The sequence below is a fragment of the Nycticebus coucang genome, chromosome 12 (genome assembly GCF_027406575.1).
Source record: "Nycticebus coucang isolate mNycCou1 chromosome 12, mNycCou1.pri, whole genome shotgun sequence".
Classification (NCBI taxonomy): Eukaryota; Metazoa; Chordata; class Mammalia; order Primates; family Lorisidae; genus Nycticebus; species Nycticebus coucang.
This window is the reverse complement of record NC_069791.1, coordinates 63,580,618-63,597,786: the sequence shown is the minus strand read 5'-3', so window position 1 is coordinate 63,597,786 and position 17,169 is coordinate 63,580,618. Positions and strand designations below refer to the sequence as shown.

Below are 17,169 nucleotides of genomic sequence, written 5' to 3'. Positions count from 1 at the left end.
GGAGATTAACTTTTGAATTGGAATGTTGTTTTATGGATCATGGGTTATGTCAATTATTGTTTATTATGGGTCATGGCGATTATTGTTGTTTAAGATAAGTGTTAATTACTGTTAAGATAAGGGTTAGTATGTTTTTTTGCTTTTAACTTTTATGTATAAAACTGTGATTTTGGAAATGGAACCATAGGACAGTCTTGGAGAAGCTACTCTCATTGTTCTCCAGAATTTGGTGGCCTTCCGACGAAGTTTAGAAGACCTATCCCTATCTCTGCATATTGGCTGACAGTGACAGGCGGCCAGACCCTCTTCATCTGGTAACAGAGTCATGTTTTTTTTATGGTGTTTGCATTTTTTTTATTGTAGAGACAGTCTCACTTTACTGCCCTCAGTAGAGTGCCGTGGCGTCACACAGCTCACAGCAACCTCCAGCTCTTGGGCTTAGGTGATTCTCTTGCCTCAGCCTCCTGAGTAGCTGGGACTACAGGCGCCCACCACAACGCCCGGCTATTTTTTTGTTGCAGTTCAGCCGGGGCTGGGTTTGAACCCACCACCCTCGGTATATGGGGCCAGCGCCCTACTCAGTGAGCCACAGGCGCCGCCCGGTGTTTGCATTTTTTTAACACATAGCATAGATTACTTTCAAAATCAGTGAAAGCGCATTAAAAAATGGAAAGTAAATACAGTCAAGAGCCATATTTTTTTCTTCCACACTTCCTGAGATTGTGCTTGAAGAGACAGATCTGTGGCAAAATTTAGAGAATTGACCTGGTGCAATGGCTCATGCCTGTAATCCTAGCACTTTGGGAGGCTGAAGTGAAAGGGTCACTTGAGCTTAGGAGTTCAAGACCAGCCTGAGCAACAGCGAGACCCCCACCTCTACTAAAAATAGAAAAATTAACCAGGCATTGTGATGGATGCCTGTAGTCCCAGCTACTTGGAAGGCTGAAGCAAGAAGATGGATGGAGCCCAAGAGTTTGAGGTTACTGTGAGCTAGGCTGATGCCATGGCACTCTAGCCTGGGCAACAGAGTGAGACTCTGTGTCAAAAGATAAAAACAAAGTAGAGAATCACTGTTCTTCATCTTCTGGCTGCCTTACCTCTCAGGAAAGCAGAGCCAGTCCAGACACTGAATGTCTTCATTGTGCATAAGTACTAGGGAGTTGGGGTGATCATGTAGCACCTGGGCTCCCGCATTATAGTCAGTTTTATTGTCCATGTCCCTAGCTCCTCATAATCATTTTAAAAAGTATGTTTTGGCATCTCACTATGTTTCTCAGTCTGATCTCAAACTCTCAGCCTTGGGGATCCTCTTGCCCTGGCCTCCCAGAGTGCTGGTGTTACGGGCGTGAGCCACTTTAATCAGTTTTTGTCAGGTAAGGAGTAGTAGTAGAGAGTGTCTAAGAATGCATCCTTTTTGGAGTCAGACTGTCTGGAGATAAAACCTGTTTCTCACTACTAGCTGTGTGACAATAAGCCACTATCTTGGCAAAATTTTTATAAATCTGAAATTAGTCCAAAATAAAAAGACATTTGTACACCCGTGTTCATGGCAGCATTATTCACAATAGCCAAAAAGTGGAAGCAACCCGAGTGTCCACCAGTGGATGAATAGATAAGCAAGCTGTGGTCCCTCCATACAATGGAATATTATTTAGTCTTAAAAAGACAGAAATTTTGACATCTGCTGCAACATGGATGTATTTTGAGGACATTATGATGTGTAAAATAAACAAGTCACAAAAAGGACAAATACTGTATGATTCCATTTATAGGCAGCGTCTAGACTCAAATTCCTTGAGACATAAAATAGAATGGTGGGTGCCAGGCTTGAGGGAGACAAACGGTGAGTGAGTGTTTAATGAGTGTGGAGTTTCAATTTGGGAAAATGAAAAAGTTTTGGAGATGGAAGATGGTGATGGTTGCGCAACAATGTACATATGTTTTTGTTTTGTTTTGTTTTTGAGACAGAGCCTCAAGGTATTGCCCTGGGTAGAGTGCCTTCAAGTCACAGCTCACAGCAACTTCAAACTCCTGGGCTTAAGTGATTCTATTGCTTCAGCCTCCCAAGGAGCTGGGACTACAGGCGCCCACCACAACATCAGGCTATTTTTTGGTTGTAGTTTGTCATTGTTTGGTGGGCCCGTGTCAGATTCAAACCCGAAAGCTCTGGTCTATGTGGCTGGCGCCTTAGCTGCTTGAGCTACAGGCACCACCCATAAATATGTTTAATACCACTAAATTGTGCATTTAGGGGGAGCGCCTGTGGCTCAGTGAGTAGGGTGCCGGCCCCATATACCGAGGGTGGCAGGTTCAAGCCTGGCCCCGGCCAAACTGCAACAAAAAAATAGTTGGGCATTGTGGCGGGTGTCGGTAGTCTCAGCTATTCGGAAGGCTGAGGCAAGAGAATCACCTGAGCCCAGGAGCTGGAGGTTGCTGTGAGCTGTGATGCCACATCTCTCTACTGAGGGCAACAAAGTAAGACTCTGTCTCTTAAAATAAAATTGTGCGTTTAGCCATGGTTAAGATGATGTTCAGGGCTGAGAGAGGAAAAATGCCATTATAGATCCTAAAACATAAACTTTTTCTTGACAAATCACTTTTACGTATAAAACATAATGATATCTGGGCCGGGCATGGTGGCTCACGCCTATGATCCTAGCAATCTGGGAGGCTGAGGTGGGTGGATTGCCTGAGCTCACTGGTTGGAGAGTCTCAGCCTGAGCCAAAGCGAGACCTTATCTCTAAAAATAGCCAGACATTGTGGCAGGCGCCTGTAGTCCCAGCTCCTTGGGAGGCTGAGGCAAGAGAATCGCTTATGCCCAAGAGTTTGAGTGATGCCACAGCACTCTACCACAGGCGACAAAATGAGACTCTGCCTCAAAAAAAAAAATAACGATATCTGAATAACAAAATAAATTTACAAATTGCAAAATAAAAAGGGTGGTCATTTTATGTTGTGTATAGTTTACCACAATCTTTTAAACTAAGAGAAAAATTATTGAAATCCATCATCGCTGGTAGTACTCTTGCTAATTTTCCAGGTTACCTTGAGCGAGGTCCTGGACTTGCCAAGCCTTGCCCTTGCCAGGGGTGAAGGATGCAGGCTGGACAAGCGATAGGCAGCTGGACTCCTCGGTGTCGGAAACTGTGGTTGGAATTGGAGCTAGCGGAAGACACAGCCACCTGCAGAGGGCAACCTTGGCCTGCCCGTGTCAGTTTGTGAACCGTGGCTGCTTCTTCCTTTCTTTCTCTCAGGATTGTTCACATAGTAAGAAGCCTGGGAAGCAGTTTTCTCTCTGGAGTTTCTCGGTGATTTTTCCAGGATATTTTACAGGAACAGAGCTGTCTTCAATCTCACAGCGATGAACTCAAATGGCCAAACACAGCCCCAAAGCATGCTGACATCTTCCTGTTCTCACTTGACCAAACTGCTTTCCTCTTGGTTTCAGCCAGGGATTGGTCCAACTTTCTCCCCCCTGAGGTTCACCATCTTCAGATGCAGAGGATCCAGGCTCTGTCAGGAAGGAGACAGTCCTTGTTCTAATCCCAGCTGCACCTTTCCACATCCAGGGGACCTTGGATAACTGATTTGTCTTCTCTAAGCCTCCATTTCTTTAGCTGTAAATTAGGTTACTTGTGCTTTGAATATAGATCACAGAGTCCATGAAGTGGAGGCCTTTTCCAACAGTGTCCCAGCTGCATCCCTGTGGTCACTGGGACACAGCTGCCAGGCACTGATCTGGATATGTGATGTATTTGCTTGCTCAATCCCTAGGCCATCCCAGCAAGGGGGCATCCATGCTAGCAGTGTGCTCCAGAGTTGCCTCCTTTGTTTACACACCAATAACTTCAGTTTTGTTCTTCATGAAAAGGGGTGATGAGAATTGGAAAGTGGAGTTTGCAATGATGTATATCTCTCAGCAGGAGGGAAGAATCTGGGGATGAGTGGAAGAAAAATGTGCTTCTATGATGTTATGCTAAACACTGGCCAACCTCACCCCTGCTGGTCAATGCTATCAGTAATTGTCAAGATTTCTCAGATTTGAGGGACTTTACCTAACAATTGCAATCAGTGTAACCTGGCTTATTGTACCCTCAATGAATCCCCAACAATAAAAATAAAATAAAATAAAATAAAAGATTTCTCAGATTTATCAAGCACCTGCTTAAGCCAGTGCCTTAAGTACTTCATTTTATTCTTTAGAGATAAGGTCTCCCCCTGTTGCCCAGGCTGGAATCCAGTGGCACAATCATAGCTCACCACAGCCCTGAACTCCTGGGCTCAAGTGATCCTCCAAAGTAACTGAGAGTACAGGTGCATGCTACAACCCCCTGGACAATTTCTAAAATATTTTTGAAGGGATGATGTCTCACTATGTTGCTCAGGCTGGTCTTGAACTCCTGACTGTCAGCCATCCTCCTGTCTCAACCTTCTACAGAGCTAGTATTACAGGCATGAGCTACTGTTCTTGGCCCCTTAAATATTTTATAAATATAACCTCCTTTAATCTTTTTAACATCTTCCAGCACAAAAGTACAAACACATACCCAAATACTCATTTACTTTTATCCAGATTTTAAAATGCCAACATATTTGCTTTAGATTTTCTAAGAGACAAAAAGATGCAGTCTCCTTTCTATCTCTCCTTAAATCTATTTTCTCCTACCTTCTTCAAAAGAAGACATTGTGTATCTATAAATAACATTTTCTTTTTTTTTTTTTTGAGACAGAGTTTCATTATGTCACCCTCGGTAGAGTGCTGTAGCATCATAGCTCACAGCAACCTCAAACTCTTGGGCTTAAGCAATTCTCTTGCCTCCGCTTCCCAAGTAGCTGGAACTACAGGTGCCCACCACAATGCCTGGCTATTTTTTTTTGTTATTGTAGTTGTCGTTGTTTAGCAGGCCTAGGCTGGGTTCAAATGTGCCAGTCCCGATATATGTGGCCAGTACCCTAACCACTGAACACAGGTGCCTGTTTGGTGTTTTTAATTGAAAATTTCATTGATTTATAGTTGACTCCCATGCAGTTGTAAGAAATACCACACTTTAGGGCGCCGGTCCCATATGCCGGAGGTGGAGGGTTCAAACCCAGCCCCGGCTAAAAAAAATCACAAAAAAAAAAAAAAAAAAAGAAATACCGGGTGGCGCCTGTGGCTCAAGGAGTAGGGCGCCGGTCCCATATACCGGAGGTGGCGGGTTCAAACCCAGCCCTGGCCAAAAACCACAAAAAAAAAAAAAAAAAGAAAAAAAAAGAAATACCACACTTTGTACAGTTTCCTCTACTGATGTGAAAAATTGCGCACCATATCACAACATTGATCCACCAGTCTCATTTACAGTCCCTTAGTTTTACCTGCCCTCCTTTGTGTGTATTGGGTGTTAGATCTGTAAATATACTATATAGCTCCTTCTGTGGTTCTTTGGTCTTTTCTTTCTTTCCTTTATTTTTTTTAACCCAAAATGATGTTTTCAAAATCTATCCATCTTGGTACATGCTGTTCTAGTTCGTACTTTGTATGAATATACCACAATTTATTATTCATTTCTCATTGACATAAATGTGGGTTGTGTTATTTTTTCAGTGTTATAAATAGCTCTACAGTGAAGAGTCTTTTATTTGTCTCTACGAGCTATCATTTAGAGAATATGACTAGAAGTGGAATTTCCGGGTCACACGATATCTGCATTCCAATTTATTAGACATTAACAAATTGTTCTCCAAAGTATCTGCACCAATTTACATTCCCTCCAGCAGTGTAGGAATATTCCTGTTTCTCCTTATCTGGTGTGCATGACAGGGTATCTTGTTGTTTGAATTTGCATTTCTCTGATGTAAGTAGATGTCTGACTCAAGCAGAAAATGAAATTATTAAAAGCATCTAAAATCTCCAGGAGAGCTAGAAAATCAGGCTCAAAGCTATTCAGACAAAAATGAACAAATCGTGCCTTGGAGCTGGCCAGTGGAGATGATGCTGTGCCACTGCTGAGTGCCAGCTGTTACTGCTCATCTGCTGACACCCCTGGAGGCAGCTCCTGGGCACCACTGGGTAAACCCACAGCCTCCATTGCCTTTGATGAGGGATGCAGGCACTGAAGCTGCCATAGCTTCCACTGGAAGCTTCCTATGTAAGCCTGGAGTGGTGCTGTTGGTGATGAGTATCTGGCATTTTCACCTTGTACAGCGAGAAGAGACTCCTCCTCAAAGCAGGAAAATTTCCCAAACATAGAAAGATTCAGCTGCTGAATGGCAAAAAAATCATGACAGTTGTCCACTGTACCTAATGAACAGCAAGATTAAACATCTTTTTGTGCTTATCTGCTGCTTGGATTTCCTTTTCAGTGAATTACCCAGACATAATCTTTGCTTCTTTCAGATGGTTGGTATGTCTTTCTCTTATTGAAATATATGAGTTCTTGATAAACTGTGGCTTCAGTGAGGTGCAGTGGCTCGTGTTTATAATCCTAGTAATTTGGGAGGCAGAAGCAGAACGTTTGCTTCAGCTCAGGAGTTTCAAGACCAGACTAAACAACATAGTGAGACCCCATCTTTACAAAAATTAGCAAAATTAGCCTGGTGTGGTAGCATGCACTTGTAGTCCCAGCTACTCCGAAGACTGAGGTGGGAGGATATAGCTTGAGCCCAGGAGTTTGAGGTTGCTGTGAGCTAAGCTGATGCCCTGGCACTCTAGCCTAGATAGTAAGAGAGTGTTAACCATCACCAAAACCTAACTAAAAGAATTCTGAAAGAAGGGTGGCACCTGTGGCTCAAAGGAGTAGGGCGCCGGCCCCATATGCCGGAGGTGGCGGATTCAAACCCCGCCCCTGCCAAAAACTGCAAAAAAAAAAAAAAAAAAAATTCTGAAAGATTCTACTTCAGATAGAAAAAAGAAATCCCAGGTAGAAGGCCTGTAATGAAAAACAAAATTTGAATACAGAAAGTATTAAATATATGGATAAACCTGAAAACCACTGACTGTATGACTATATAAATTAATGATAATAATAATAATAATAATAATAATCTCTGTCACCCTGTGTAGAGTGCCAGGCCGTCATAGCTCAAAGCAACCTCAAAGTCTTGGGCTCAAGAGTTCCTCTGGCTTCAGTCTCTGGAAGTAGTTGGGACTACAGGTGACTGCCATAATGCTACCTAGTTTTTCTGTTTGTATTTGTCTATCTATCTCTGAGACAGAGTCTCATTTTGTCACCCTAGGTAGGGTGCTGTGGTGTCATAGCTCACAGCAACCTCAAACTCTTGAGCTTGAGTGATCCTCTTGCCTCAGCCTCCTGAGTAGTTGAGACTACAGGCACTCACCACAACACTCGCTATTTTTTTAGAGATGGGGTCTCACTCTTGCTGAGGCTGGTGTCAAACTCCTGAGCTTAAGCAATCCACCCTCCTTGGCCTCCCAGAGTATTAGGATTATAGGCATGAGCCACAATGCCCAGCCTCTATTGTGGGTTTTATCAAAGATAGAATTAAAATACATGACAAAGGTGTAAGTAAAGATAAAAGAAGATAAAGTAGGGTGGCGCCTATGGCTCAAGGAGTAGGGCGCCGGTCCCATATGCGAGAGGTGGTGGGTTGAAACCCAGCCCCGGCCCAAAAACAAGATAAAGTATTTTTTTTTGGTCTGGGACAGAGGTCGATAAACCGTAGCACATGGCCTAAACACGACTCATTCCTTTTTCTTGTAAATAAAATTTTGTTAAAATACAGCCACACTCATTCACTTACATATTGTTTATGACTCTTTTCCCACTCCAAGGGCAGAGCTGAGTGGTTGTGACAGAGACCTTATTGCTGGCAAAGCCAAAAATATTTACCATTTGTGGCTCTTTACAGAAAACATTTGGCAAACTGATTTAGAAAAAGCATAAGGGTCTTGTTTGATTTTTGCCATTGACAAATAAAGCATGCATGTAGTGGTTCCTAGGGTAATCTGTAAAAGAACAGAAAGTATTCTAGAGTACCACATGAACAGAAAGAGAAGGAAAAATAGAATAAGAAATATCCAGTAAATGGCAAGAAATCAGGGGAAAAAATCCACTCCTACTTTGTTGTGATAAGGTTATGTGTCCACTAAAAGTTTTGTAGTTTAGTTTTGCGTATTTAAATACATACACCAACTGGAATTTATTTGTGTTTGGTGTGTAATATGGGTCTAATTTTTATCTTCCATTAGGATAGCCAATTGTACAGCACCATTTGTTCAATGGATGGTGTTTCCCAGTGATACTGAAATGCCATTTCTGTTATATACCAAGTGCAGAAAATATATGGATCTATTTCTGGACTCTATTCTTTTAAAAAATAAAGCTGTGTTGGGCGGCGCCTGTGGCTCAGCGGGTAGGGCGCCGGTCCCATATGCCGGAGGTGGCGGGTTCAAACCCAGCCCTGGCCAAATTAAAAAAAAATAATAATAAAAAAATAAAGCTGTGCATGATGCAGGAAGACAAGGCCCATAGGAGAGAAAGAGCACACAAACACCATGTTTATAAGAGGGAAGGCTTTATTTACTGGCCAGGAGCTTAGAAGAATTCCAAATGGTCGCGCTACCCGACTGGCTTGGTCTTTCCTTTTTTACCAACAGTCAAAAAGTTCCAACCCGGGCGGCGCCTGTGGCTCAGTGAGTAGGGCCCCGGCCCCATATGCCGAGGGTGGCGAGTTCAAACCCGGCCCCGGCCAAACTGCAACAAAAAAATAGCCGGGCGTTGTGGCGGGCGCCTGTAGTCCCAGCTACTCTGGAGGCTGAGGCAAGAGAATCGCTTAAGCCCACGAGTTGGAGGTTGCTGTGAGCCGTGTGACGCCACAGCACTCTACCCAAGGGCGGTACAGTGAGACTCTATGTCTCTACAAAAAAAAAAAAAAAAGTTCCAACCCATAGGAACCCTTTCCATTGGCTAGTTTGAATCAAGTGGGATTCTAGTTTGATTCAAGTGCTATTCTAGTCCCCACAGGATTACAGGATTTCAAGGAAGTGGAAATTTCTAGGTCCCAGGAAGTTAAGTTTATAAATTCCCAAGAGCTGAGTCACCATGGAGAGGACCCTGCAGATGTATCCTTGTGGTTTCCTTGAGAAGACCTGTTCTCCTAGACCTCACCCTTCTCGAGTATCCTCTGTTATGCACTCTGGGAGACTGAGGTGGGCGGATTGCTTGAGTTCAGGAGATCAGCACCAGCCTGTGCTAGAATGAGACCTCATCTCTAAAAACAGCTGGGTGTTGTGGCATGTGCCTGTAATCCCAGCTAATAGGGAGGCTGAGGCAAGAGAATCACTTGAGCCTAAGAGTCTGAGGTTGCTGTGAGGTATGACGCTACTGGCACTCCACCAGAGGCGACAAAGTAAGACTCTGCCTCAAAAATAAATAAATAAATAAAAAATAAAGCTGTATTGTTCTTTTCTAATTTTGCCTGTGAGCGAATATGTGTGTGTGTGTCTGTTTTGAGATAAGATCTTGCTCCTTTGCCTGGGCTACAGTGCAGTGGTGTCCTCATGGCTCACTACAACCTCAAACTCCTGGTTCAAGCCATCCTCCCACCTTAACCTCCCAGAGTGCTAGGATTACAGGCATAAACCAACAAACCCAACCTAATTTTGCCTATTTTAAATACTAAGCTTAATAATTTCTGATATCTGGTACAGAAAATTCCTTTTATCTTTCTTTCTCAAAATTGCTTTAGTTTATCTTGATTCTCTACTTTTCCATATGAATTTAGAATTAGCTTGGTAATTTCCTCATAAGCTTTTTTTTTTAACTGAAATTGCATTAGTTTTATACATCAATTTGCAGACAATTGACTTTTTAATATATCGAATTGTGCTATCTGTGAACAAGTTCTAGTTCTTTTTTTTTTTTTTTTTGTAGAGACAGAGTTTCACTTTATCACCCTCGGTAGAGTGCCGTGGCGTCACACGGCTCACTCCAACTCCTGGACCTACGTGATTCTCCTGCCTCAGCCTCCCGAGTAGCTGGGACTACAGGCGCCTGCCACAACGCCCGGCTATTTTTTTGTTGCAGTTTGGCCGGGGCCGGGTTTGAACCCGCCACCCTCAGTATATGGGGCTGGCGCCCTGCTCACTGAGCCACAGGCGCTGCCCAAGTTCTAGTTCTTCATTTCTTTAATCTTCTTTTATGTCTTTCAATAAAGTTTTATAATTTTCTCCATAAAAATGTATCCTATTTTGGATTTATTCCTAGATATTTGATAGCCTCTTGTATTGTGAGCATATATATATTTATTTACTAACTGCTGGTGTAAATGAACAGTATTGATTTTTGAATGTTGCTTTTTTTTTTTTTTTGAGGCAGGGTCTCACTCTGTTTCTGAGGCTGGAGTGCAGTGGTGTGATCATAGCTTACTGCAGCCTTGAACTCCTGGGCATAAGCAATCCTCTTGCCTCAGACTCCCAAGTAGCTGGGACCACAGGCATGTGACACCCAGCTATTTTTTCTTTTCTTCGCTTTTCTTTTTCTTTCTTTTCTTTTCTTTCTTTCTTCTTCTTTTTTTTTTTTTTTTTGAGACAAAGTCTCACTTTGTTGCTCTTGGTAGAGTGCTATGGCATCATAGCTCACAGCAACCTCAAACTCATGGGCTCAAGTGATCCTTTTGCCTCAGCCTCCCAATTAGTTAGGACTTCAGGTGCTTGACACAATGCGCAGCTATTTTTAGAGACAGGGGTCTCACTTTTGCTCAGGTTGGTCTTAAACACCTGAGCTCAGGCAGTCCACCTGTGCTAGAATTACAGGTGTGAGCCACCTTGCCCAACCCTATTTTTTGTTATATTTTTAGAGATGGGTTCTCACTATGTTGTCCAGGCTGGTCTTAAACTCCTCGCCTCAAGCAAACTTCCAGCCTCCCCAAGTGTTGGAATTATAGTAGCCGTGAGCCAACACAACCAGCCTGTATATTGCTCTCGAATCCAAAAATCCTGCTGAATTCTCTTATTAGTGCTAGCAGGTTATATATTTTATGGAGTCAAGCTTGTCATCTGAAATTAGCAATCATTGTATTTCTTCCTTCTTTTCTTTTGTTTTTTGGAGATAGCACAAACTCCTGGGCTCTAGCAATCCTCCTGCACCTGCTTCCCAAAGCACTAGGGCATGAGCCACCATGCCCGGCCGTCCTTTCCAGTCTTGGCTATTTGTACTTAGCTTCTTGCATTAGCTAGATCCTTAAATACAGACTTTAATAATATCCATCATAACAGGTTTCCTTTTCTTCTTCCCAATTTTAAAGGGAATACTTTTAAAGTTTAAGTATTCAATATAATGTTTGCCCTACATTTCTTTCCTAACAAGATATCTTCTATTTGGTTAAGTGTGTTTCCTTATAGTATTCATAAGTTAAGAGAGATTTTTTTGTATACTTTTACAAAAGCAATAAAGGGGTTTAACTCTGCTTTCCTATATCAAGAAGTGGCCCTGAGCTAATTAATTTCCAATCTTTTACATTTTCTCGTTTGTGCATTTAAGGTAATATTTTTCCATTTAGGCATTGCTTCGGCTGCTTCCCTTGAGTTCTGATAAATAATACTTTTATTGTCAATTCCAAGTAGTCTCTAATTTCATAATGGATTATTTTACATTTTCACATACATCAGGGATTTTTAGCTAGCAGTCTATTATTGCTTTTTATTGAGGCATAATTAAGTGAAATTCACACATCTTAAGCGCTAGGGTTCAAACAATTGCTGGTTCACAGGGTAAGTTTACCTTTATGAATCATTGACAGACATGTCCCTAAATAGATTGTACCATTTTACATTCCCATCAAAAATGTATAAGAATTGTGGTTGCTCCACATCCTTATGAACATTTGATTTTGTCTGTCTTTAATTTGAATAATTCTGGTTGTTAGAGGTATCTCACTGAGGTGTCAATTTACATTTCCATGATAGAGTGATAGAGGTATTAAGCACTTTTTTAAAGTGCTTACTGGTGATTTGTGAAGTTTCTGTTCAAGTCTTCTGATCATTTTTTTTATTGGTTTATCTTCTTAACATTGAACTTACATGGCAGGGCGGCAGCGCCTGTGGTGTCTTAAGCGGCTCCCAGTGCTGGATGGTGCGGGAGGCTGTGTTGTTGGATGGAGGCGGTGGCGGCGGTGGCTGCAGCTGGAGAGGGGTGTGGTGGCGGGCAGCAGTGGTGACGCCTGTGGGTAGTATAAAATGGAGGATTTCTAAGAGTTGTGGAGTGTCTGTACCATTTTACATCCCTACCAGCAACCCATGGAGTGATCCACTTTTTCTGCATCCTCGCCAGCATTTGGTGTTACCACTGTTTTTCATTTTAGCCATTCTGGTCTTTTTCTCATTTAGATACCCAGCCACAGTAGTTTTAGAAGTCTGACTGCTAAGATAAATTTGTTTCTAGTTTTAGAGTTTCTGAATCACAAGTGTTACTAGGCGTTGCTGGATGGAATAAAAGTGGATGCAAGCATGACCTCCTGATGTGGGCTCTGCAGTTCATCAGATTAAAATCCAAGAATTGTATTGACACTGATAACCACTAATTCTTTAAGGGCTTTTTTTCTGATTTATCCACAATCAAATCATTGGTTTTCAATTTGGATGGTAGCCTATCACCTGTAGAACCTGACCTGGCTGTGGCTGGAATCTCCTCGTTGCCTTCCACTTCAGTTACACCTCACTCACCATTCTCTTCTGTTGGTTCTGTGCTGCTTCAAGACACTAAGCCCGGGTGGTGCCTGTGGCTCAAAGGGGTAGGGCACTGGCCCCATATGCCAGAGGTGGCAGGTTCAAACCCAGCCCCAGCCAAAAATTGCAAAAAAAAAAAAAAAAATGATGGGTGGCACTTGTGGCTCAAGGAGTAGAGTGCCGGTCCCATATGCTGGAGGTGGCGGGTTCAAACCCAGCCCCCGTCAAAAACCACAAAAAAAAAAAGAAAAGAAAACAATAAAATAAAAATAAAAAGAAAGACCATTAAAAAAAAAAAGTTGTAAAAAAAAAAAACACACTAAGCCCATATTTGAGATGCAGCAGCCATCTCCTCAGATTCCTCCTGTTCATCCTGATGTGCAGTTAAAAACCTGCCCTTTTATGATGTCCTTGATGTTCTTATCAAGCCCATGAGTTTAGTTCAAATCAGTATTCAACGATTTCAAGAGAAGTTTTTTTTTTTTTTTTTATTTTGGGTGTAATCCCGAGACCCACGAGGATGGTGGTAAAACTGCCTAGTATTAAAGATGCAAGATGTGTCCAGTGTTGTATTAGTAATAAAAGGGCCTCCTGTGGGAATTTTTTTTTCCTTTTCTTTTTTTATTGTTAAATCATAGCTGTGTACATTAGTGCAATCGCCTGTACCCATTCTAAGATGCACCATAGATGTGGCCCCACCCATTACCCTACCTCCACCAAAACCTCCCCCCTCCCTTTCCCTTCCTTGGCCCTTTCCCCATAGTCTTGTGCTATAGTTGGGTTATAGTCTTCATGTGAAAGCTATAATTTAGCTTCATAGTAGGGCTGAGTACATTGGGTACTTTTTCTTCCATTCCTGAGATACTTTGCTAAGAAGAGTATGTTCCAGCTCCATCCATGTAAACATGAAAGAGGTAAAGTCTCCATCTTTCTTTAAGGCTGCATAGTATTACATGGTATACATGTACCACAATTTGCTAGTCCATTCGTGGGTCGATGGGTGCTTGGGCTTCTTCCTTGACTTAGCAATTATGAATTGGGCTGCAATAAACATTCTGGTACAGATGTCTTTGTTGTATTGTGACTTTTGGTCTTCTGGGTATAAACCCAGTAAAGGAATTATAGGATCGAATGACAGGTCTATTTTTATGTCTCTAGGTGTTCTCCAAACATCCTTCCAGAAGGAATGTATTAGTGTGCATTCCCACCAGCAGTGTAGAAGTGTGTCCTTTCCTCCACATCCACGCCAACATTTCTGGTTTTGGGACTTTGTTATGTGGGCTACTCTTACTGGGGTTAGGTGATATCTCAGAGTAGTTTTGATTTGCATTTCTCTGATGATTAAGGATGATGAGCTTTTTTTCATGTGTCTGTAGATCGTGCATCTGTCTTCTTTAGAGAAGTTTCTCTTCAAGTCCCTTGCCCACCCTGATATGGGGTCATGTGTTCTTTTCTTGTTAATACGTTTGAGTTCTCTGTGGATTCTGGTTATTAGACCTTTATTGGAGGTATAACCTGCAAATATTTTCTCCCATTCTGAGGGCTGTCTGCTTGCTTTACTCATTATGTTCTTGGCTGTGCAGAAGCTTTTTAGTTTGATCAGGTCCCAGTAGTGTATTTTTGATACTGCTTCAATTGCCTGGGGAGTACTCCTCATAAAATATTCACCCAGGCTGACTCCTTCAAGAGTTTTCCCTGTACTTTCTTCAAGTATTTTTATAGTTTCATGTCTTAGGTTTAAAACTTTTATCCAGTGAGAGTCTATCTTAGTTAACGGTGAAAGGTGTGGGTCCAGTTTCATTCTTCTACAGGTTGCCAGCCAGTTCACCCAGCACCATTTGTTAAATAGGGAATCTTTTCCCCACTGAATGTTTTTAATTGGCTTGTCAAAGATCAAATAACGGTAAGTAGCTGGATCCATCTCTTGGTTCTCTGTTCTGTTCCAGACATCTACTTCTCTGCTTTTGTGCCAGTACCATGCTGTTTTGATCACTATGGATTTATAGTACAGTCTCAGGTCTGGTAGCGTGATTCCTCCTGCTTTGTTTTTATTGCTCAGTAATGTTTTGGCTATTCGAGGTTTTTTCTGATTCCATATAAAATGAAGTATTATTTTTTCAAGATCTTTAAAGTATAACAATGGAGCTTTAATAGGAATTGCATTAAAATTATATATTGCTTTGGGCAGTATGGACATTTTAACAATGTTGATTCTTCCCAGCCTTGAGCATGGTATGTTTTTCCATCTGTTAACATCTTCGGCTATTTCTTTTCTTAGAGTTTCATAGTTCTCTTTGTAGAGATCTTTCACATCCTTTGTTAGGTATACTCCCAAATATTTCATCTTCTTTGGCACTACTGTGAAAGGAATAGAGTCCTTGACTGTTTGTTCGGCTTGGTTATTGTTGGTATATATAAAGGCTACAGACTTATGGGTGTTGATTTTGTAGCCTGAGACATTGCTATATTCCTTGATCACTTCTAAAAGTTTTGTAATAGAATCCCTAGTGTTTTCCAGGTATACAATCATATCATCTGCGAAGAGTGAAAGTTTGATCTCTTCTACCCTATGTGGATACCCTTGATCGCCTTTTCTTCCCTAATTGCAATGGCTAAAACTTCCATTACAATGTTAAAGAGCAATGGAGACAATGGGCAACCTTTCCTGGTTCCTGATCTAAGTGGAAATGATGTCAATTTAACTCCATTCAATATGATATTGGCTGTGGGTTTGCTGTAGATGGCCTCTATTAGTTTAAGAAATGTCCATTCTATACCAATTTTCTTAAGTGCTCTGATCATGAAGGGATGCTGGATATTATCAAAAGCTTTTTCTGCATCAATTGAAAGAAACATATGGTCCGTATTTTTAAGTTTGTTTATGTGTTGAATTACATTTATAGATTTACGTATATTGAACCAGCCTTGAGACCCTGGGATAAATCCCACTTTGTTGTGGTGTATAATTTTTTTGATGTGTTGTTGGATTCTGTTTGTTAGGATCTTATTGAGTATTTTAGCATCTATATTCATTAGTGATAGTCTATAATTTTCTTTTCTTGTTGGGTCTTTCCCTGGTTTGGGGATCAAGGTGATGTTTGCTTCATAGAATGTGTTGGGTAATATTCCTTCTTTTTCTATATTTTGGAAGAGGTTTAGTAGTATAGGTACTAGTTCTTCTTTAAATGTTTGGTAGAATTCTGACGTAAAGCCTTTTGGTCCTGGGCTTTTCTTTTTAGGGAGATTTTGTATAGTTGATGCTATTTCAGAACTTGATATAGGCCTGTTCAACATTTCCACTTCATTCTGGCTAAGTCTTGGTAGGTGGCATGCTTCCAGGTATTGGTTGATTTCTTTCAGATTTTCATATTTGTGAGAGTAGAATTTCTTGTAGTATTCGTTAAGGATTTTTTGAATTTCTGAGGGGTCTGTTGTTATTTCATCATTACCATTTCTGATTGATGAAATTAGAGATTTTACTCTTTTTTTCCTGGTTAGGTTGGCCAAAGATTTATCTATTTTATTGATCTTTTCAAAAAACCAACTTTTGGATTTATTGATCTGTTGTATAATTCTTTTGTTTTCAATTTCATTTAGCTCTGCTCTGATTTTGGTTATTTCTTTTCTTCTGCTGGGTTTGGGGTTGGAGTGTTCTTCCTTCTCCAGTTGCTTGAGATGTCCCATTAAGTTATTAACTTCCTCTCTTTCCGTTTTCTTGAGGAAGGCTTGCAGTGCTATAAATTTCCCTCTTAGGACTGCCTTTGCAGTATCCCAGAGGTTCTGGTAATTCGTGTCTTGATTGTTGTTTAGTTCCAAAAATTTGGTGATTTCCTTCTTAATCTCATCTATAACCCAACTATCCTTCAGCATAAGGTTGTTTAGCTTCCATGTTCTTGTATGGGTATACAGGTTCCTGTTGTTATTGAGTTCAACTTTTATTCCATGATGGTCTGAGAAGATGCAAGAAATAATTTCTATTTTTTTAAATTTGCTGAGGTTAGATTTGTGGCCTAGGATGTGGTTGATTTTGGAGTATGTTCCGTGGGCTGATGAGAAGAATGTGTATTCAGTTTTGTTGGGATGAAATGTTCTGTAGATGTCCGTTAAGTCCAGATGTTGAATGGTTGAGTTTAAATCTAAAATTTCTTTGCTTAGCTTCTTTTTAGAGGATCTATCCAGCACTGCTAAAGGGGTGTTAAAATCTCCAACTACTCTGGAAGTGGAGGAAATTGAGTTGCTCATGTCTGTTAGAGTTTCTCTTATAAATTGAGGTGCGTTGTAGTTGGGTGCGTAAATATTAATAATAGAGATCTCATCATATTGAGTATTACCATTAGCAAATATGAAGTGTCCATCCTTATCCTTAATTATTTTGGTTGGTTTAAAGCCTATTGCGTCTGCGAACAGGATTGCAATGCCTGCTTTTTTCTGCTTTCCATTTGTCTGGAGTATAGATGACCATCCCTTTCACCTTGAGTCTATATTTGTCTTTTAATGTAAGATG

General features: G+C 41.2%; 1 pseudogene; it reads left to right on the top strand.

The window, feature by feature from the left end:
- LOC128561970 (E3 SUMO-protein ligase PIAS2-like) overlaps positions 1-17,169 on the top strand; it is a 47,014-nt pseudogene that overhangs the window by 27,788 nt on the left and 2,057 nt on the right.